Source organism: Cryptomeria japonica, chromosome 10, assembly GCF_030272615.1.
Source record: "Cryptomeria japonica chromosome 10, Sugi_1.0, whole genome shotgun sequence".
In the NCBI taxonomy this organism is placed as follows: domain Eukaryota; kingdom Viridiplantae; phylum Streptophyta; class Pinopsida; order Cupressales; family Cupressaceae; genus Cryptomeria; species Cryptomeria japonica.
The window spans coordinates 400,649,811-400,674,848 of NC_081414.1; the positions used below are offsets into that span (position 1 = coordinate 400,649,811).

At 36.8% G+C, this 25,038-nt stretch overlaps 1 pseudogene; it reads left to right on the forward strand.

Moving 5' to 3' along the window:
* The first annotated feature begins 13,915 nt into the window (after positions 1-13,915).
* Positions 13,916-16,399, forward strand: LOC131859568 (GTP cyclohydrolase 1-like; annotated as a pseudogene).
* The last annotated feature ends 8,639 nt before the right edge of the window (positions 16,400-25,038 follow it).

Consider the following 25,038-nt stretch of genomic DNA (forward strand, 5'->3'; position numbering starts at 1 on the left):
AGAGTGGTAAACACTCCATAGAGGGAAGATTTTGCAAGTATGTCAAATGCTTTCTTCTGATCCCTAGGTGTGTATTTAACATCTTTAATGACAAATGGATTAATAATTGATTCTTAGGCAACAATTATTGGGTGAATGGTTCATCCTTCTTTTTGGACTTTTGCTTACTCCAAGTCCAAGGACTAGGATTAGTAGGGATGACACAATCTTTGCCATGATATACAAATTGAATCTTGTGAAAAGTAATGAAAGGTCTTCATGGTGGTGATTTGAGTCTGTTTGAGGATGAGGTTGTAAGATAAGTCCAAACCAAGTACATTAAACTCAACCTTGATGGTTTTGGGCCCAAATTTGATATCGACCATGACATTGCCCTTAGGGTGTATTGTGGAATTGTTGAAGCCAACACTATTGTGAGATGATCAATAAAGATTCTTTTGGATAACTCAAGGGCCTTGAATACTCTCATGGACATTATGATTAGGGAAGCTGTTGTTGACCATGTGATGCGTTATTACACTTCATCTAATTGATACTTCTATGTAGAGGGGAAAACAAGCTTTTTCCTAAAGGATATTAGGGTTTGGGAGCACTCATGGATCAAAAATCAGTAAGGGATGATCTTGGGATACATGAGAGGTGTGAAGAATCTCAAGTACCTCTTGTGAAAGGGTTTCCTTGGCAAGACCAAACTTGTTGAGATTTAGAGCTTTGATTTGGACAAAGATGCAACAGATCCTAGAGGTAGATTCTGACAAAAAGAGATTGTTTCCTTGATGACTAGGTATTGATGATGTTAGCATGTAGTTGGATGTTTAGATGGGTAAGTAGCCCTATTGAGAAAATGTTGACAAAACACTCATTTATCATTGTTATCATCCTAGTAGAGTTCTTCACATCAATGGCACCAATGAGTGTACCATTTTAAAACTGAAATCAGCAAAAGAATTGGAAGAGTAATTAGAAGAATGGGAAGATTTGAGATTGGGAATATCTCTTTTTCTTGTTATTGTTCTCTTCTTTTTTAGTTTTTTTCTAGCTAGAGAAGGGGTTATTATTAATCTCCAACTTGCAGTTTGGTGGAGCAAATGACAAGTTTTCATATAGCTCAGCCCCCTTATTGTCTTAATGCTTTATAACCATACATTCTTCAATGGATTAGTCCTTGGTGCAATGAGAATCATAATATTTTCAAGAATCATATGTTAGTTTACCATTACTTCCCACCTTTTTTCTATTTAGTTTCTTTCTTACAAACAATGTTGATCTCAAGTGAATCTTTCATGTCTTCTTCCTTGAGGGAGAATCACATATATATCTATAGTTGCATTTGGTAGTGATTGTTTTGAGATGATTTCCACTATGTAGTGGGTAAATATTAAATACTAACACAGATTTTAAATGCTTTAACTTTAAGATATTCATTTAAAAGTTTCTTAATGAGAAGTGGGTTCATGCTTGAGTACTTCAAGATGGATTTTGTCTCAAGGCATGAACAAACATACTCGAGTTTGGATTCATTGAATCTAGTTCAGCAAGAGTGCATAATGTGTTTCAATGCCGAACAAATTCAAAACTAGGTTCAATGCCTAAGTTGAATGGTCTACAAATATGGAGGAATGAGGTTTATGAAATCCTCAATAAGGTATTGGTAGCTATACATAGAGTAAGGAGTAAGGTATTGGTAGCTATACATAGAGTAAGGAGTAAGATTTTTGGAACCAAACAAGACCTTCACAACATATTTTGAGCCCAACTGTGAGAAAGAGTTCACTTGTTATGTACCCAAGGATATGATATTATAATGTGTATAGGTGGATGAAGATGCTGATATGTGGAATACATTTGTTAAGTTAGTTATATCGAGTCATATGGATAAATTGTGTATTTAATTATGTTAGGTAATGAGTAGACCTACACTAGGTTTAGTGGTTTACTTCTCCATTATGTAATTGGGAGGAGGTCTATGTAAAGGAGGAGATTATCATTTTAAGGATATGTGAAGAGTATGGGATCTCTTGGAGTGATTTCTTCCATGAGGATTATTGTATGGTGTTGTCCTACATCAAGGGTTTATTCTATTTCTATATATATTGGATATTAGGCATCTTGGCCCACAAACATCTCGTGTTGTATGGGATCTCTTTTCTATGTTATCATATTGCAATTATTATGTGATCTCTTTTCTATGTTATCATATTGCAATTATTATGTGTGGATCTTATTAACTTGTATTAGAGTTACGGTTTTGACAAAGATGATATGAAATCCTACTTTTTGAAGATTTGCCTATATCTCACAAATATTTGCAAATTTTTCTATACTAAGTTGAAGGATCATATAACAAAGGTAATATTCAACTTTCAGCTTTTTATCATCAATATTGAGAGAGTTATCACAATTTTAGATTTTTTCATAAATTAATTCTACAGACTACAATTTGCTGAATTTTTCCAATTGTTTTACATTTTTGGGAAGATTCCCAAAATTCATTTGGGGTCTATTATTTGCATTTTTGGATTCGTGGCCAACATCATTATGAAATGATTGGATCAAATTTGGGTCATTGATATGTGTTAGAATGGCTATTGGAATATTTTTTTGTAAAACTCTAGTTTCAATGGAGTGCCCTAATTTTGATGGAAGTGGAGACGCATTAGAATGGTGGCATTGATATAATAGAGCTTTTGGGTATAATATGAAAAGCATATTTCGTTTTACACTTGAAAGGTGAAGCTAACCAATGGTATGTGCCATTGTATAGTGACATTTCTTTTTTGGATGAACTGGAACAAACTTTCTTGGATAGATATGCATTGAAAGAAACAATAGAATTAGGAGGGGCAGAAGAAGAAGTAGAGGGAGACGAGGATGATGAAGGACAATAAACATTAAGGTGCCCAAGAAATTCACAAAGCTTTGATATAGAAAGAAAAATGTTATATTGTAGGATATTACACATGATGTTGACCAAAGGAAAGTCAAGATATAGAAAGTTCAGGAATCTACTGAAGAATGCACTATAGAATTAGAGGACAAACAGGAAGAGAAAGATGCAAACAAAAAAGGTAAAATATTATTTCCTTTCATGACCCAACAAAACAAATGGCAAAAAGTGGTGAAGAATTAAAGAAGTTTCTGGAGATAGAAAAGGCTGCAATATATAGACATCCACATTGTTGTGAGAGCAAGAATCATGGAAACAAAAATCATGTCATATTGCTTATGATACTATGCAGCAAAAATACACATCCTTGGGATAATGATGCTTATGAGAGGGGTTCCTACATGGAGGATAGTTTTTAACCAACATGAGTATCAAAGGATGGAGGTGCAAATTCCCTAAAATTTTGGGTCATATGAGCAAAGGTCACTATTGCCTATTTCAGGTTGGAAGTGAAGTCTAGGAGGTCTGTAGCATATAGCTTGAACAGTTGAGATCATGAGTCATGAGTCATGACATCTTAGTGTCCTGTCACCAATATTGGCATGGATTATAGTGTGGGTTTAGAGTTCACTATTGCAGTTCTATAACGCAGCTTTGTATTGTAGATGAGCTTGAAGGTGTAGATGAGCTTGAAGGTGTAGATTGTCGCTATGCACCGTGTCTTGTGTTTAATTTAACACAATGTTCGTGTTTGTGTTAAGCTATTTAATCTGTGTACTTGCCCTGTTTAGTCTTTTTTTTTAATTGAATGATGTAAACATGCAGTTTTAGGATTTGTTTTTAGTTAAAAAGCATAAAATCCTTTGCCTAGTGTTGAAAGAGCATCATAGCCTTTTACCCCGGGCAAAACCAAAAAGATACACATCTACATTTTATTTAGCATTAACATAAATCACCCCAGAAATATTGTGCAGTTCAGGTTAATTTTTAGTGTAAAGGGAGCTTCCTCATTTAATTCAAAGAGTAGTTCTGCACATCTGTTCCATTTTGTGTTGCACTGAAAGGTGTGAATTTAAATTCTAATACTCCTTTACCCTTTTCTTTCTCCTTTCTGTAGTTACAATTCCTTTTCACAGCTCAGTGTACTTGCTTAAAATTATTATTGTTATTTATATTGGGAATGCAATAGATTTCAATTAATGTAGGTTCCTATGTCTTTAGACAAGAAATCCTTCATAATTTTTTTTCTGCATTTTCCCCTTTAGTGAGGGTACCCCTTTGAGGTGTAGGAGACACGTGTTCATTAGATTTGTATTAGTTCTTACTTCTTTAGATCTAGTTTGTACCTTAGGCTTCCCATGTTCAGTGGACATCACAACCTCATTCTTAGTCAGCTTGAGAGTCTCTCTGTTGATGACTTATCTGCAGGAGGAATAGGAGCCATGAATAGAAGTGGAATGACAGAATAGAAACATAGTTATAGAGAACAAAAGCAGATATAGAAACAGAGAACTTTGAAAAAAGGACATAAAAATATCAAAAGTGACAAGAGAATCAGTTTTTTATTAGTAAAAAATGCCCTGGTATATGAGAAAAAGGCATGATGATTGCATTGAGCTTTACAAAAATGAAAAAATGTGACAATGGTGAGTCAATCGTGGAACTGTGTAAAAAATTACACTAGAGGAAAATCTGACTTAAATGTTATGAAACATTAAGAACAATGTGAACCTGTCCTTTAAACGGTTAGCAAATTCAAGATAGAGGCAGATTAACCCAAAAAACTGATAGATTGGCTTGGAGTGGTCTCATTGGGTGTGCCAAAATATACCTGCAAAAGCTTGAACATCTCAGCTGTTATAATATGGAGTTAAGAACAAGCAAGCAAATGATCTTCAAGTTTTCACAAGATGTGTAGCGATTTAAAGTCCTTGTGATGGCATGCATCATTGTACATGATGGAGATCAGATATCTGAATGGATAAAAGGAGTCAACTTGGAGTTTGGAAGGGTTAAGGTTTAACTAACAAGACAGTATATGTGCTATTTTATGTGATTTGCAATAAACATTAAAACTAAAGCATCTAATATGTTTATATTTTTATCTAGTATGTGGAAGAGAAAGGATAAGGATTAGAGACAACACTATTTGTGACTTATTAATTTTTGTTGCAACAATGAATTGGATATGGAAATAGAACTTGTAATGAATCCAAACCCTCAATATGCAAAGATAACGTTATGGAATATAAACAACTTTTATGCTGTTAATATTGGGTCTTCAGATTTGCTCCAAAAGAGGCATGTGCGGATGGCATTCACCAATTTTAAGGAAATTTGGGCTATGTGGCATTATAATGGGAGAAAGTTGTTGGCAATTTGAAGTAGATGATTAGCAACCCTTTAACATGCCTTATTGGTAAGCCTAGATGAATGTTTGTAAAAATGTTTTGCGGTAGCATAAGAGGCATGCAAGAGCAAGGCAAAAGTCTTCTAGACGATTGTTGTAGTAGATTCAAAACTCTGTTGTGAAAGTTGTGTATGGGCAATAATAACTAATAGGTCAAGTGATAATGAGAGTGACAGTATGCAATAATCATTGTTCAGGCTTTGGAATAAGGTTTCCTATATGCGAGTGCATATGGAGAACTAAAGGGTAAGATGGGCTTAAACTTAAGGAAAGTTAGGATGGACATAAAATATATGAAGGGCAGGAAAGAACTAAAATTTGGGAACACTTGGGGTGAAGACTAAGGAAATGAACCACTAACTCTGCTCTGGTACCCAAAGAATCATCACAAGTGGCACCATTACTTACTTTCAAAAAAAGGATCGGTGCTCCTTCACAAAGCATTAAGCTGCAGTTTTGCAATTTTTGCCCCCTTTAAAGGCAGGTTTATGACAAGAAGAGTGGGGAAAGCCTAGAAAGAGGTGGCATCTTTCACAAAGTGGAATTTGTTATTGGATTTTTAACCTGATTTTAAATTAAGCATTGGATTGACATGCATCCATGCTAATAAGGGATATATTGTAGATGTGTCAACTGGAATATTTTTGCAAATGCCATAACATTTGACTACAGTAACATGGTATTTCATGCTGGGATGCTGCCCCTCTATGCATCCAAGGGCTACTGGCTCTTTGTCATGCAATGAGAGGTCAAGGGAAAACAGTTGATGATTCTTATGGTGTGGCTGCATACTGTATCATGGTGTTTTATATAACCTATTAGGTCAAGCTTCCTTCCAATTTTCTTCATTGCCAGTATTTTACCAATTTGGGTTCAAGGAGTGCCATAGGAAGCCTAAGAGGCAACATTAAATCTTTTGTATTGGCACCTACATGAGCTGAAACATTGCTTGGTAGCCCCAAAACATCATTTTAAATTTTGTATCGAATAAATGGATCTAAACCAGTGAGGATTCTATTGGGGCCCTCACCCTTAAATATTTTGCATTATATTAAAAGTTTGTTAATAAGGGAGAAAATGGAAATAACACACTTACCAATATAAATGCTAACACAAAAAACTTCTAATGGTCATGACCAAGATTTGAAAATACATTTTTATTGCCAACAATAAAAAATCCAATCACAATAAAACTATAGCAATTTCCACATGCATTTCTTCATATACTTCCCAGTGAGTCACAACACCACTTGCTGCTACACCCCAGTCATCCAGTTCATGTAAAGTCACCTCTGTCACACTTTACTGAGACTGGCCATTTAACGAACCAGAGAAGGAAGCTCCTAATGCAGGGAATTTGACCCACTGAAGACCTCCTGATGGAAGTTGGCAGGCTTTGTTTTCCCAAGTCAGCTGCAGCATTCCAAGGGTGCTGAAAACCTCCAAAATGCCATGGTTATGGATGATCATTAGGTTCTCCATCACTTTCCTGAGGTGACAACAGTATGGCCTAACCTCTTGCAGCTCTTTATAAACCATTTCATTTTCCTTGTATACCAAACACAGGTCTGCCTTTGAAGCTCCTCCTGCAGCTATGACACCTTCTCCAAACATTTTTCTGCTGTAGTCATCACCATCTCACCTCTATGCAGTATGCACAGATGAAAGGAAGAGGCGAAGCAACCACACAAATCCTTTCATCGGGGACAACTTTTTAGTCATTTTATTGACAAAGTCCTCCCTGATACATGTCTTTGATTTTGGAATGCCCGCTTTCTCTATTATATGTCTGTCTCTTCCAATTCCACCTTAATAAAACCTAGAGTTGCTGCTTCATCAGCATTGAGGGTAGCAAAAAGCATTTTCTCAGAAACCACACACAAACCCTTTGTTCAGGGACAACTTTAGTCTTTTTATTGACAAAGTCCTTCCTGATGCATGCCTCTAATCTTGGAGGCCTGCTTTCTCTAGACCAGTCTGTCTCTCCCAAAACCACCTCAATAAAACCTAGAGTTGCTGCTTCATCAATATTGAAGGTAGCAACAAGCGTTTTCTCAGAAGCCTGTACACAGTGAAAAGGATTGTTTGGAGTAGTTTTTTCGCAATGTTGAGTCATTTTACTGCTTATAAGAATGAGCACCAACAGGCTTTAATGCCACCCACTACCTGCAAGAAACATTTGAAGACACATGATACAACATTTGCCGAATCCCCTATTTATGCCCATTCCGACATGCTAGGTATTATACTGGAGCATGGGAGTTAAAATCCAAGTCAAATTGGAATAATGAGCCACTTGAGTAGAAAGATCTTAGGGGATATAGTTTGAGTGTTTGCCAACATATGTGGCATTCATAATACATGAACCAGGTACAGTCGAATAGATAGGGTGATGTGGTAATGAGTAAGGTTGGTGGGGAAAGAATTTAAGGGATAGGATTTTAAGTTGGTTCCCAATAAATTAATTTTGCCAGACATGACCAGGAGTGTGGAAAATAAATATAAATTACTGTGTGCGATTCTTGGTCAATACTGCAGTTGACCAAAAGCTTGACAGCTTTATTGACTGCTGTGAAGCAGTGAGAAAACACTATTTCATCAAAGGATTTACTGACTTTAATGGTTTCTTCCAAAAGGCTATTTAGTTTCTAGTTTGGGCTTAAACCTTTGTGAAGCCTGTTAAAACCAATAATTAATCTCCTTTCACCACTAATTTTTTAAACCCCAATGTTTAAGGAAATGCTGAACCCTGAGTCTCCTTTGACCACTAATTGTGCAATTACCCAATAGTATGGATCCTCCAAGCAAAAAGGAACCACGTGAATCTCAAATGACCGCTCCTGCACTAGTTTACCTGATTGCCTCTAGAGGCACCATCAAAATTGAGTTTCACTGTAATGGAGGAATTGTGACTCTTCAAAAGGAAAACTATGTTCCTTTGAGTGTCAATTTCACTACATACATTAAGATAGATTAAACTAATTAAAATACTCAAATAGAAATAAATTAGTTAAACTATTTATTTATAGAAAAATAAAAGTAACTTTTGACTATACGAATGGAAAATATAGACAATAGAGTGTCTTCGGTCCAAATCTAAGCCTCTTGGCCAAGTACAGGAGCGCGATTAGCAGATGTCCGTGTGTAGCACTGTCGTCACATACAAACAAAGAACAAAAAATGCTCAGAAATTAATGAAGACCCAACTCAATGCTCTAGCTAACCTATAAAACCCAAAAGTGAGAAATGCAACAGCAGAGGTAAAGGAATGAATCAAATTACAAGATTTAAATGATTAAAAGACAAATAAAATAAATAACCACAAGCAAACCTTCGTGCGGTTGAATGTGCTTGAATTAGATGCACACACATAGAAGAAGAAAGATGTTTGGGGCTGTTTAGGGACTTGCCTCAATGAAGTCCCTGCTTTGGTGTTTTCACCTCCACATCAGCTAGATAGAAAGATAGATAAAAGATAAATAGATAAAATGATAAAGGATTTTACAAATAAGGGATGTGATAAATCCCAAGATGCTCAAAGACACAAGATGATAGAAAGATATTACCTGAAAGGCTTGAGGAAGCCAAGAGAGATATGAGATAATGTTGTGAGAGTGTAGAGTGCTATAGCAAGCTTGAGAGAGAGAGATGAGAGAGATGTGAGAGAGAGAGAGAGAGAGAGAGAGAGAGAGAGAGAGAGAGAGAGAGAGAGAGAGCCAAGATAATTTTCCAAAGATTTTTTAAAGATGCCAATGAGCTTGCATGTAAATGAAATGTGTTTAAAAAGAGGAGAGGAGAGAAAGGAAGAGGAGCCTTTTTGGAATCATTCTAAGCCGTTTTCCCTGATCCGTCAGGCTAACAAGTGGAAAGTGCTTAAAAACACCTTTTGAACGACAAAATGTCATGGTATGCTAGCGCTATGCATGAATGTCCACATTGTAGAAGTTGATGATCAACCACAGGAGCCAAGAATCATTTGCAAGCAAAACATCTATCACACAAAAGAGATCAAGCAAAGATTGTATGCTCTATAACAACCAGAGAATTCTGTATAATGCACAAAAGAATAGAGGATTCAATATTGAAGGTGCAATTACAATGAATGAATGACTTGCTTTATAGAGTGCAAGAGATGCCCTAATCCTAAAATTAGAAGAACTAAAGCAATGCAAAGTAGGAGCTAAATTAAGCTCAACTACAAGCTAAAAAAGCTAACTAGAAGTGCCTCTAAGTGAACTCAATCTAAAAAAGCATAACACCTAGATAAAATTAAGCACCTAACTTTAGCTTAAGTGAAAAAGCAATTTAAGGACCTAATTAATAAATAATTAGATAATTGTTCTAAAATTACTCCAACACCCCCCCTTAAGATTAACTTAGGGATAAGCTAAAGAGCTAGTGATGAATGCAAAATGTATGCATGAATGCCCCCCCTTAAGATTAACTTAGGGATAAGCTAAAGAGCTAGTGATGAATGCAAAATGTATGCATGAATGAGTCCCAACAACAAAGGCTTGATTAGGTACTCATTTACAAACCACTGCAACTCAAAACAATGAGGTCTCTCTAAATGGAGAAAAGGAGAAAAACCACATGGGAAAAAACCTCTCTCCAAAAGTGAGAGATGCAATGAAAAAGAAAAGGGTACTACTTGTGACTAAGATGAAGGACTCCGAGTGGCCACCCAAGTACAAAATCGATCACAAAAGTACAATAAATATCCCCCCCATAAGAGAGAGAAGAAGAGACGATGTCTCCCCCCCATAAGGAAGAAGCTCCAATGTCGAAGATGTAGGCTCGAGGATGTATGCTGATGGAGATCCAAGAGCGGCAAACCACGTTCCTCCCCTTAGGAAGAAACAAGTTAAGTGGCCAAGGCTGAAACGACTCCATGAAAGGAGATGGAAGGAATAGTCTTTGGATGTGTGCCATGGAAGACTGCTCAACTCTGCAACTGTTTGAATCAAAAGATGCAAATCCAAACTGTTGTGAAGATACCTGTTGAACAACCTCTGAAGGCATTGAAGATGAGATGACAGGAATGCTCAAACTGCCATCAAACATGTCCCCAATGTCTGCATGGTGTGATGAATCAAATAATGCTGTAATATATGGCAAGTACTCATCCCACTCTGCTGAAAGTAGAAGGGAACAATCAACTTGTTGAACTAAACTGATCTCTGAAGAAGTAGGAGGTGGAGGAGGATCAACACAAGTCTCAAGAACCATTGTGGATGACTAAAGCACACATTTCTGATCTACTGTCAATGCATGAGAGATAGGACTAGATTCATGCTCAATGGGAGCAAAATGAGAGAACTCATATAATCGTGTTGCATGATCAACACTGCCAACTGCAACAAGCTATCTACTATGAAGATCTCTGACGAGCACTGAATCAGGGGTGAATTCAATTGTCTTGCCTGTCCCACTATGAGTAATTTGGTAAATGGAAAGGAGATTGGAAGATAATGCAGGGACACACAGAACATTATTGAATGTGCCACCATCAATCTCAAGAAAACCACTTCCATTAACACTCATGTAAGTGTTATTACCCATCAATATCTGTGGAAAAGAATGACGCTCAAAAGAAGAGAACATACCCTTTGATGATGCCGTATGATGTGAAGCTCCTAAATCAAGAAGCCACGTGGAGGATTGAGATTGTGTCGATGCAAAGAGGGCATGGCCTTTCGTCTTGTCTTCACCACTTGCCATGGTGGAAGACCCAAAATGTCCATTTCTTGAAGTAGTAGAAGATGTACTAGATGAAGGTGGTTGAATATTGTGCTTCTATAAAAGATGTGTTAGCTCATCAATCTTCTTTGCATAACACTGTTGCTCATCATGTCCTGACTTAGTGCAATATGCACACTTAGGCTCATCCTTCTTCGATGATGACCTCTTGGAAGAGGAAGAAGAATCCGAAGAATCATGTGATTGTGTGTCCTTGGGCTGCTCATATGACTTAGAATCCTTGTGTTTCTGTTTCTTACCTTTGCCTTGTGAAGCCTTTTGATCTGTGGAACTCTGGGAATCAACAAGAGCTTGTGATTTGGAAGACTTCAATCTCCCCATCTGAACCAACTTGGTTTGCTCTTATGTGAGTTGAGAAGCAAACTCATCAAGTGAAGGCATGGTGTAACGAGTACCAAGAGCATCTCTAGTGGCATAAAAATGTAGAAACAAAAACTCAATAATCAGGACCAAGCTTGGCAAGAATAGAGAGTCCTCAATTTTGCACTGCTTCAACCGTATTCTGAGAGACTTGAATTTGGTGAAGAAGTCCTAGATGCTGTCAAAATCATTAGGATTCAAGGCAATAAGCTCGTTCTCCAATTGAAAACCCCTCAATGCATCTTGCTTTCCAAACTGGGACTCCAATGTAATCCAAATATCATTAGGTGTTGTGCAAGACTCAACATGAAAGAGAAGATCTGGAGAGATAGACATGCATAATGCTTCAAAAGCCTCATCACTCCTATTAGATCATTTTCTCTTCTCATTAGCACTTGTAGGCTCAACATTTGTACCCATGGTCACTTTGTATAACCCCTAGTGTTTCAGGTGAATCTCCATTTTTTGTTTCCAACCATTGTAGTTGAATGGAGTAGGGGGAGCAATATGATTTGGATCCATGAAAAATTTAAAAGAAAGTACAAAAATGGATTGATATAGTAGTATATATCCTCTCAATGCCAAAAAATTCAACTTGAATCACAAAAAAACCCACTGATTTGCACGTTTTTCAAGAAAGAACCCCAAAAGGAAAAGATTGAAATCTCTGAGTACCTGATGAAAAATCTGCAGAAAAGGAGTTGAGATCTGAATAGAGGACTCTGAGAGCTTTTCGACGATGTATGGAAATCGGAAAAAAGGAGTTTGGATGTGTAAGATATGGCCTCGGAAGCGCGAAATTGAAGGCTGCCTTTGGAGGCTTGGTATGGAAAATTGGTGCATAATCTGACAAAACCACCACCAGATTACAATTAGCGACGAAACCAGCTTTCCAAGAATATATTGTTTGCCCGATTTCGACTCCGTATGACTAAAAAAGCATAACACCTAGATAAAATAAAGCACCCAAGTTTAGCTTAAGTGAAAATGCAATTAAAGAACTTAATTAATAAATAATTAGATAATTGTCCTAAAGTTACTCCAACACACACTAGGTGCTAGTGTCTAGACAAATCATGCTCAAAATGGTGGGAAGTGCTAAAATCACATGGCTAATGCAAAAGTGACACAAGAAGGTTGTTGCTGAAAAAGTATCCTAAGCATCTCGAGAGGGAAGAAATGCTGATGCAAGGGCTGAATGAGCCTATGCAAACACTAGGGGAATGAACACTAAAGTGGATACAAAAGTGTAGGTGAAGTTGCAAGGGTATGCAATTTCTGATGCTGCATTCACAAAGCTATATAGGGATCTCAACCAAACTGCCTTTAACCATTTAATAGTGTATGTTACCAGAAAACTTGCACAAACTGTAATATTGATATCTCTTAAAGCTCTCTTTCCTGTAGAAACTGTAGCAAGCACCGTTTGAGGAGAGATGCTTGATGAAACAGCAAGATAAAAATCTTGTTAAAACTCCTAATAGAAAAACTTTCAGTGAAGCATATACTTTAAATTTTCTGCCTAAAAATAATTAACCTATTATTAACAAGAATGTTTTAAGATACATAGTAAATAAGAGCTTCTAAACACTGACAAACCTCCTGCAGTGGCTAATCATCTATTCTTATTAGAATGCACACATCTTTTTGATTCTTCGCTATCTATGGCAACTTCTTTTAATATTGCTTTCTTTTTTTCCATTTTTTAAATAGAAATCTGTTTATTACACATTTGCACACAAGTTGGAGATATGAGAATACTGGAAAGATGACGTGTTAGAATTGGACTGAGAGCATTGCATGGAAGACTGCAAATTTGTGTGTATGCTATATAGGATAGGCATTATAATGCGTAATTGAAGTTTGGAGCAGCAAACGTGTTGTTTCTTTTATCACAGCATGGATGTTACTCTAACATGTTTGCTTTTGATTGCCATAATATCACATTCCGCAGGTAGTATGTATTTTTTGTATATATATCTTGCCGGAATTTCTCCATTTTAATGATTTATGCTTTTGATCCTTTTTACTCCCTCTTGTCATGTTTACATGATTACATGCCAACTATTCTAGTTGCTTTCTAGATCCAATGGTTGTGAATTCCCTAGAAATTTTCTATTGCAACTGCACGTACTTTCAAGTCTCATTGATATATTTTCATCATTTGTGGACATCAATTTAATTTAATTTTTTTTCCTTAGCCATTGAGGATGCTCTTCATATCTTTCAAATTTTACAAAGAATCTGGTTTTGAATAATCCCAGATGCAGTAAGTTACCAGTTGCCACAGGCAATGGTTATGGTTGCTTTTCATCAGTGGTTATGGCAATAAACTGTAAAGGTGTATGCTTGTGCATGAAGGTTTCTTCTTGGCACAAACATACATGCCTCTATGTTCGGAGACAGGATTTTGTCCAGAATTTCAGTATTATTTTCTGTGATCCAATGTTGAGTCTCTCACTGTAGACATATACATCAGGTAATATATATGAATTCAAATCTTCCTACTTACATTTTTTGAATTATGATTTTTGCTTCTTTGCCTTTTTCATGGGTCGAGACATGGTTTTAGCATATAACTGGTAGAATTTCATGTGTATCACTATTGTGTTGACTACCTGTTAATTGGGGATTACTTTGTAAAGTGGTAAAAGGTCTTGATGCTTAAGGTCACACTTTCTTATTCACCAGTTATTTCTTAAGCTGGTAATGTAATATAACTTTAGAAGGAAGTAGCATTTAGTGCCCTTTATGTTAACTTGATAAAATGGATGGAATCAACAGGTTATTGTCAAACGGTAAAGAATATAGTTGGGGGAGCTTTATTTCCAGAAGTGGGTATAGAAAATGTTATTGGCTGTGGAGGAGGATCTGGTGGGTTGGTTGTGGTGCGGAATATTGATCTTTTCTCATATTGTGAGGCCTGCTTGTTACCTTTTAAGGTGCGTTTTCATGTTGCTTACATTTCATCAGGACAACGAGTTGTTGGTTTAAGCAAACTTTCCAGGGTTGCAGAAGCGTTTGCTAAGAGGCTGCAAGCGCCACAGAGGTTAGCAAATGAAGTGTCCAAGATGTTGTATGACACCAAAAGGCCTTTAGGTATTGCTGTTGCTTTGGAGTGCTGGCATATGCAGTTTCATGTAATGGATGGAAATGCTTATGAAGTAAATTCTGATAATCAGGAGATGTGTGGCTGGAATTACTTTTCTGTTTGTGCCGTTTCTGGCCATTTTGAAGATGAAAGCAGTGATGCATGGGGTGAGTTTATTGCTGTTTTAAGCCTTGGTGGTGTCAATATCAAGAGGTCTTGTACTACTGCATCTGCCGGTCAGCAAGGCAGTTGGTGTCCCTTTCAGTTACTTGATGACATGCGATTGCCTCCAGTAAATGGCAAAACACTAGATGATAGTGAATTAAGATCTAATGTTCACATGGTAAAAAAAATATCTGGTCCAAATTCTCAGCTCAATTTAAATTTACAATCAAAAGTTGGAGTTAGCTTCTCTATGATGGTTGCTGCAGTTGAGTCCATTATTTCTGCTGTTGGTGAAGATCCGAAGAGGGAAGAACTGCAGGATACACCACGTTGCTTTGTTTGGTGGCTCTTAAACTTTTGTCTAAGAAAACCAGGATTTCAAGTGAATGGTTTTGATTGGAGTATTGCAGACTCTTATCGAGGAGGGTCTTCTCCTCTATTGGACACAGTGGCCAGCACAGAAGCTGTTTCTAGTGGATTTGTTACAGAAATTGATGTGCCTTTCTTTTCACAATGTGAGCATCATCTTCTGCCCTTTTTTGGTGTTGCACACATAGGCTACTTTTGTATTCAAGAAAAACAGCAGCTTGACAGATAAAAAATGAATGCTATAGTTCAATTTTTCAGCCAGAAGCTTCAAGTTCAAGAAAGGCTCACAAAGCAGATAGCAGAAACTGTTGCTTCTACTTGCAACACAGCTGGTGATATGGTTGTTCTCGAGGCAAGCCACATCTGCATGCTTTCACGGGGTGTTGAAAAAATTGGCAGCAGCACGGCTACTATTGCTGTGCTTGGCAGATTTGTCACAGACTCAGCAGCAAAAGTTGCATTCTTCCAGAAAATCTTAAGTAGAGATCCCAAAAGGAGATAATTATCCATAACAAGATAGCTATTTCATTATGCCGCATGATTCTCAATTCACCATTTCATTATCTCTGTTACTATTTTGATTGTTTACTTTTCCCAATAAAACCAAGAATTCATCAAATTGCACCCTTGCTAGGAGCAGTGGAGTTACCTATCTAATGTAACAAAATATTTGTTTGACAGAAGGATTCTTCTTTCACTGGGTAGTACTGAAGTGTTTTTGTCACAGGCAAAGCTGTTATGAAGTCTGGGCATGCTAGGAGCAGTGGAATTACCTATCTAATGTAACAAAATATTTGTTTTGTCACAGAAATTTGTTTGACAAAAGGATTCTTCTTTCACTGGGTAGTACTGAAGTGTTTTTGACACAGGCAAAGCTGTTATGAAGTCTGGGCAGGTGTTTCTCCAACATCATTCTTTTCTCTTTATTCTGTGTCTTTTTGGATAAAGAGTTGCTATTTTTAACCTAAATAGTAGGTGGCACCAAAATATGGTGATTGTAGGGTTGCAAAGCCACAATTTTTGTGGTTGGGAAGACACGTCTTTTAGTGTTTTAAATGACTGGTATAGGCTCTCTTATAATTAGTCAACAATTCTTTCCTATAATCAGTTGACATTTTCAAATTGGCATTATGCTATTATGATAGTATTTTGTATCAGTGGAATATTAGCAAGTTGCTATTACAGGGAAAGCTGGGATGGCTGGTTAGCTGGAATACGATTTATCATGTTCATTTAAATTTTTGCTTTTCATGTGTAATAACAAAATACAAACATATTGCTAGCTGCCAAAACTTGTGAAGATTTGAACACTGGCTAAGATGAATAAAATACTAAGTTTTTCTTCAACCATACTATAATGGTGGACAATGAGAATTAGACAAGGTGGATTGTTTTTGTCCACACTTTGTGTTTTGTATTGTTTGGTCGTTGAATATAATTTTTTGCCTGTTAAATGCTTGCTTGATTGCCACAATGTTACAAATTTCTGATGTTATATGTTATTCTAGCCATGGCATTGTCAAGAATTAGCTACTTTCCATAGAATTGTACCTCTAAGCTACAGTTGTTGGGCTTGTATGTGATGGATAAACATGCAACACTAATGCAATTGTGATTGTGAAATTCAATTGTGTGTTATCCATACTGCTGTGAGAAGCAAACTGGAGCATGGTAGATGAAATAAGTGCAGGTTGATATTTATTTGAACACGTCTTCTTTATTCTATAGTGGTTTTGTTTTCATCTGTTTGTCACGATGGTGCAGACTTTTTTGCATTTATGGCAACTTGAAATAGTACTTTAATTTTATAAATCATTGGAACAAAGGGAAGCTCTGATAATTTTGACATGCGATTTTATGTTCATGTCAGTATATAGATTTGTAAGTTGAAATGAAATCAAGCCCTAATAGGTTTTGCTTCTTTCGTCGCATCCATGGCTATTGAAGGGCCCTATAATTATATAAATCATGAAAGTTAAAGATTAGATGAAGTTGTCGGTGATCCTTTAGTTTGATGGACACTTTTGGGTAAATGTATTTCTGTCTTTGTTTCTGTCAAATCCTATTCAGTGAACAGGTTTTCCCATATTCTTGTATCAACTCTTCTGCATATTTAGTATTTTAGTTTTCTGCTTTTGAATTTGATTTAGAAAACATTCAAATATGCTTTAATTGGATAGAGTTTCTGACATTGACTTTGAGCTTTCTGCAGATAAAGCAGTTTTGCTATGGTTCATCATGCAGTGCATCGCATCTTTGAAGTATTGGAGGCATGGTGATGTATTGTAACCTCAAATTAGTTGAATGATTTCTATATGATTAGCTACATTAGGGATTTGACATTCTCTGTAAATGTCCTCAACATTTTTTTTTTCTTTCAATATTTTGTTTTGCCCTGTTTTATTTATTTGTTTGGGTGTGAGTGATAAGGATGAGGCATATGACGGCGAGGAGGGGGTTTAGTTTTGAATTCCGTTGAGTTGTATTGGTCATTGGTGAATCATCCTCCATTGGTTGACCGAATCTGGCTAGGAGTCGATCCAGCTGCTTACTAGAATTGGTGCTTACTGCAATGAATTTCCAAGCTGAGACCACTGCACGGTCCACCTCAATTAGTACCCAGTGAAGCGAGCTTCTATTTTCTTAGGGATTTGACATTCTTTGTTAATGTCCTCTACATTTGTTTTATCTTTCAGTATTGTTTTGCCCTATTCTATTTATTTTTACAAGACTCATTTTACACATTTGTCTGTTCTGCCATGATTTAATATTCACATATGGACTTCATATATCTAGGAATTTAAAGCTATAATATGTAGCCAGTTCAATACTTCCAAAAAATTTGGGGTGTGATATATGATTGTTCTGCCTGAAATGCTGAAGCTTTAGTTGTGTGCTTAATCAGATATGTTTTTGTTTGCTCAAATGCTGAATTTTATCCATCACCCTTGCATTCTCTTTAAAATGTTGGTGTTTGGCTGACGGAACTTTTGATCCTCACTTTTGGATAAACATCTTTTCGTTGTCTTTGTTTCAATTCTGCATATTTAGTGTTTCAGTTTTCTGCTTTTGGAGTTGCTTGTGAACACATTCAAATGCACATTAGTTGGATGCAGTTTCTGACACAGAGTTTGACCTTTCTGCAGATAAGTACTTTTCCTATGGCCCATCATATAGTGGATCACATAATTGAGGCAAATACGATATGTGATTGTGGTACAACTTCTGTCGAGTTGAATTATTTCTTTGCCAATCAGCAATATCAGGTATTTGACATTCTCTCTTCACGTCCTCTATATGTTTTTCTTTGTTTGAATAAGTTTTTTCCGATTTGATTTATTTGTTTTGGTCGGAGTCCTAAAAATGAGGCAAATGAGTCTTATTTTACAGAATTTATGTGTTGTGCCATAATTAAGATTCACGTTTTGCTTCATATATACCAGAATTTAAAGCTAGAATACATAGCTAGTTCCCCACCACCAAAGACTTTGGAGTCTGGTATACATTTGTTCTGCATGAAATACTGAAGCTGCAGTTGATCATTTTCTTTTGCGTTGCCTAATACGCTGAATAATATCCATCACCCTTCCATTCTTGTATGTCTTTACAAAGGTGATGTTTGTCTGATAGAGTTTTTGTTAATGCATGGTAGCTTATGCAAGATAAGATCTTCCTAACCTTCCTTGTTCTGTTATTTATCTACATGCTTCATGTCTGATTTATATTGCATATGATTATCGGATTGTACAAACATTGCTTATCATTATGCTATCAGGCTAACAACCCGATAGCATATTAATGTCAATTGTTAATTGGCATTAATATGCTATCGGGGTATTAACCCGATAGCATATTAAATGCTATAAGTTATCGGGTTAAATTTGCCGATACATACTTGCTATCGGGTGCATAACCATTGGCACCGATTCACATCTGTTATCGGGCTTAATTATATCGGGCATATTTGTTATCGGGTTTAATGAATACACCGCTTCATTTGGCATTAACATTGGTTAACAACTGCACCGGTTGGATTATATACATCGTGCACTTTGAATCATCGGTGTTTATATGAACCGATTCATTATATTGATCAGTCATTATATTATGATATTACAATATGCTATCGGGGGTTTTGAACCGATAATCAGCATTTTGTTAATGGTATAATTGTAAAGGCACCGATCAATGGGTGCATTGATCGGTCATGCCTAAAAGGCATGACCGGTCAATACACCAATTGACCGGTTGCCTAAATGATATATATGCCAATTGAATTCATTTGGAGAAGACATAGAAAATATTAAATGATCTCTCTCCTTCAGACCTGCAGATAAAAATCAGAATTATTAGACATTGACATAATTCCTCATATCCATATATAGCATACATAGTTCATAACTTGTTCTTTAATTGAAATGAAATAACTTTACATGGTATCAGAGCCAAGGTAATCGAACCTAAGGCTATTCAATTTTGATAAAATTCAAGGACTAAGTTACAAACTACATCACATTTCCATAATGGCCAACGCTATCAGATTCGAAGATAGACTCGGAGGTAGCGAAGATTTTTCAGCTTGGAAGTTTAGAATCAAAATGATTTTAAGAGAAAACAAAGTTGATTCATATGTCCAAATTGAAAGTGCACAACCAGAAGATGAAACCGAGAAATCCACATGGATCGAGGGAAATGATAATGCTATTAAAATAATAGTGGATGGGGTAAGAAATAATATAATGCCCATCATTAGAAAGCAGGAGACGACTTATAAAATGTTCAAGGCACTTGAAAGGACATTTGAGATATCAAATGCAAGTCGTACTCTAGCACTAAAACGAGAAATAAATCATATCACCATGAACAAAGGGGAGACAATCAACGCCTACTTCATGCGGATATCAGTTCTAAAAGATGAACTTGCAACTCTGGACTACGAGATCTGAGGCAAAGAACTAACACTCATTGCTTTAGATGGGTTGCCTAGTGGATGGAGCACATTCGTCCAAGGCATCAATGCAATGTCCAAATATCCTAAGTTTGAAAGACTAAGAGATGACTGTCTACAAGAAGAATCCCGATTGAACAAGGTAGGAATAAAACAAAAGAATATAGATGAAGACTTGCAAGTCCTAAATACAAACATCAATAAAAAGTACAAAAAGAAGCAATTCAGGAAAAGAAAAGCTAAACAAGGCAAGAACACTTCTAAGAAAGACCTATCACATGTTCAATGTTATAGGTGTGACAAATTCGGACACTATGTTGCAAACTGTCCGGAGAAAGGGAAGCAAGCCACATTTGCAAAAGTGAAGAAATCTAGAAAAGAAAATGACTCCGAGAACTATGTCCTCTACTCAACACTTACAAGCCATACTTCAAACAAATCTAACTCATGGGTGATCGACAGTGGTTCATCCAGACACATCACCGGCTTTAGAGAAATACTAGACTCCATGATAGAGAAAGATGATGAGGAAGTAACCATCGGAGACGATTCTTCACATCTAGTCAGAGGAATTGGAACCTGCACCATCAAACTGAAGACAGGCATGTCACTACGACTTGAAAAAGTACTATATGTTCCAGGCATCAAAAGAAATCTAATCTCCATATCAGCACTAGAAGATCAAGGATACAGAGTGACCTTCATGGAAAACAAGGTGTTGGCTTGGCCAAAGAGATCCTCCATCAAAGACGCTAAGGTCATTGGTCGAAGACAAGGCTATTTGTATGAGCTATGTACAGAGCCCGATCTAGCATTGATCCATGAAGCAACTAATGCAAATGAAGTATGGCACAGGAGATTAGGCGATCTGAATTATAGAGCTTTGTCAACCATGGGAAACCTTGTCACAGGTCTACCTAAGTTGAAGCAATATCATTCAGAGGCATGCAAAGGGTGTGCCTTAGGTAAAAATACCAAAAATGCATTTCAGAATAGTACTAGGAAAACTAGCAAAGTTTTGGAGTTAATTCATTCTGATGTATGTGGACCTATGTCCGTACCCTCGCTAGGGGGATTTTTGTACTATGTAATTTTTGTTGATGACTACTCTAGGAAGACGTGGATCTACTTTCTGAAATGTAAAGAATCAGAAGAGATCCTAAGTAGGTTCAAAGAGTTTAAAACATTAACATAAAATCTCTCTGAAAACAAAATTAAAACCTTAAGAACTGACAATGGGGGGGAATACACATCAGGATTATTTAAAGACTTTTGTAGAAATTCTGGGATTAAGAGGGAGTTGACAATACCTTATAATCCACAACAAAATGGAGTAGCTGAAAGGAAAAATAGGACCATAGTAGAAGCTGCCAAAGCCATGATACTAGATCAAAATCTAAACTTGAAACTTTGGGCAGAAGCAACTAACACTGCTGTGTACATACAAAATAGATGTCCTCATTCACACCTTGAAGATAAAACTCCTGAGGAAGTCTTTACCAAGACAAAACCAGATATCAGCCATCTTAGGATATTTGGATGTCCGGTCTATATTCATGTACCTAAAGAGAAAAGACTAAAACTAGAACCCTCTGGAAAAAGGGGAATACTTGTTGGATATAGTGAAACTTCTAAAGCCTACAGAATCTATGTACAAGGGCAGAGAAATATTGAACTCAGTAGGGATGTAATCTTCGAAGAAGATTTAGCCTTCAAAAGGGCCCAAAATACAATAGAACCTGAAATTCATAATCCTACTCCTAACCTAGAAGAAGAACCTACTCCTGAGCTTCAGAGGGAGTACCTTGAGGAAACTATAAGTGAAACACAAGACCCACCTATAGATAATCGCAAGAAAAGACCACTATGGGCCACCAAAACTATAGCAGAAGCTCAGAAGTTCGCTGCTCCTTCAGGAACCTTCAGGGAAAGCAAGAGGCCTAATAAATTCATCAACTATGTTGCACTTATGAATGATCTCTCTAAAGCTGAACCTAACAATGTTTCAGATGCACTCAAACATCAAGTATGAATAGATGCCATGACTGAAGAATATCAGTCCATTATGAAGAATGATGTTTGGGAGATTGTTCCTAGGCCAACCAAGAAGTCTGTCGTGTCTTCTAAATGGTTGTTTAAAATCAAGCATGCTGCAGATGGCAGTATTGAAAAACACAAGGCCAGATTTGTAGCTAGACGGTTCTCACAGAAGGAAGGAATAGATTACGAAGAAACATTTGCACCTGTTGCCAGATACACATCAGTAAGAGCTGTCCTAGCCATTGCAGCAGCAAAGGGGTGGAAGGTACATCAGATGGATGTTAAGACAACATTCCTAAATGGCGAGATCGTGGAAGAAGTCTACTTAGAGCAACCTGAAGGGTTTGAAATTCATGATGCAAAGTCTCATGTGTGTAGACTCAAGAAAGCTCTTTATGGGCTCAAACAGGGTCCCAGAGTTTGGTATGAAAGAATTGACACCTATCTCTCAAAGCTAGGTTTCTCTAAGAATGATGCAGATCCTAATCTCTACCTCAAAAGAAATAAAGGTGATATGTTAATATTAATTTTATATGTTGATGACTTATTAATTACAGGAGATGATCACCTAATAGATCAATGCAAGAAAGATCTATCCACATAATTTGATATGAAAGACTTGGGGCTTCTTCATTATTTCCTAGGATTGGAAGTATGGCAGAATTCTGATAATATTGTACTGAACCAAGGGAAGTACACCTTGGACATATTGACAAGACTTGGAATGCTAAACTGCAGACCCATGACCTCTCCTATGGAAACCAACTTCCATAAACTTAAACAAGCAGCAGCAGAATCAAGACCTACTGACCCCACTCAATACAGGCAGATGATTGGGTCCCTGATGTATCTAGTAAATACAAGGCCAGATATCTGCTATGCTGTTAATGCCTTAAGTCAATTCATGTGTGAACCTAAGGAGATACACCTGGTTGCAGTAAAGCATATAATGAGATATCTACAAGGTACCCTAAAGCTTGGTCTTAAATATGAAAAGGTTGACATAGATCTACATGGATTTACAGATTCAGATTGGGCTGGCAGTGTGACTGACAGAAAGAGCACTTCAGGGTGCTGCTTCAGTTTAGGGTCAGCCATGATATCCTGGATCAGCAGAAAACAATCCTCAGTAGCTCAGAGTTCCACAGAGGCTGAATATATTGCAGCTTCAATGGCTGCCCGAGAAGCAGTATGGCTAAGGAAATTGCTCGTGGGATTAATTGGAGAACCTATGAAACCTACAGTCATTCAGTGTGATAATCAAAGCTGTATAAAACTTTCTGTAAATCCAGTATTTCATGACAGGTCCAAACATATTGAGATTCCATATCACTATGTACGAGATATGGTTGACAGGAATGTGATAAAGTTAGAATATGTGTGTACAGGAGATCAGACTGCAGATATTCTGACCAAACCACTTTCCAGAGTGAAGGTTGATCACTTCAGAAAGGGTTTAGGTATGATAGAAAGGTAATCTGCTTTGTAATCTATACTTACATATATTTAAGATGTTTAATGTGTAAACTTCTTTGTCATGTCTGGACTATCTCTTGGCTTCTTGCCACCTGTGTTCATATCTAAGAGGTGACGATCTCTCAGATACTGAACACTTGTATGTAGACATCATAAGGTGACGATCTTATGATAGTCAAACCAATAATCATGTTGGATCACTGGTAAGTCATGGATGTGCCATGACTATGTTGTGATACAACATTTGTACAAATGTTATTGCATTATCACAACTTGGATATAATGAGAACTTAAGCACTTCTCATATGGTTATCCTTGTATTGCGTGTTAGGCAATACTGATATCACGTGTAGGTGATATCTCAACCATTGATCATGTTGGATCTCTGGTAAGTCATGGATGTGCCATGACTATGTTGTGATAAACATTTATAAATGTTATTGCACTTATCACAACTTGGATATGATGAGAAACTAACCTTTCTCATAGACTTATCCTTAAGTATTGCGTGTTAGGCAATACTGATATCACGTGTTAGGTGATATCTTGATGAATCTTACAGATCACATGTTTTGGTGATTTCTCACATGATCAGGTGATGATTCTCTTACTTTTATCACATGTTAAAATAATACTTTATGTTACATGCTCAGGTGATGTTCTTCTATTTTGTATCATATGTCTTGATGGTACTTCTCATGTATAAATGATTTTTGCTGACTGACATTATCTTAGTTATGAAAAGGAAATGTGATGCAGGTTGCCTTATCTATCTTCCAAAGCTAAGAGGGAGTGTTAATGCATGGTAGCTTATGCAAGATAAGATCTTCCTAACCTTCCTTGTTCTGTTATTTATCTACATGCTTCATGTCTGATTTATATTGCATATGATTATCGGATTGTACAAACATTGCTTATCATTATGCTATCGGGCTAACAACCCGATAGAGCCCGATAGCATATTAATGTCAATTGTTAATTGGCATTAATATGCTATCGGGGTATTAACCCGATAGCATATTAAATGCTATAAGTTATCGGGTTAAATTCGCCGATACATACTTGCTATTGGGTGCATAACCATTGGCACCGATTCACATCTGTTATCGGGCTTAATTATATCGGGCATATTTGTTATCGGGTTTAATGAATACACCGCTTCATTTGGCATTAACATTGGTTAACAACTGCACCGGTTGGATTATATACATCGTGCACTTTGAATCATCGGTGTTTATATGAACCGATTCATTATATTGATCAGTCATTATATTATGATATTACAATATGCTATCGGGGGTTTTGAACCGATAATCAGCATTGTGTCCATGGTATAATTGTAAAGGCACCGATCAATGGGTGCATTGATCGGTCATGCCTAAAAGGCATGACCGGTCAATACACCAATTGACTGGTTGCCTAAATGATATATATGCCAATTGAATTCATTTGGAGAAGACATAGAAAATATTAAATGATCTCTCTCCTTCAGACCTGCAGATAAAAATCAGAATTATTAGACATTGACATAA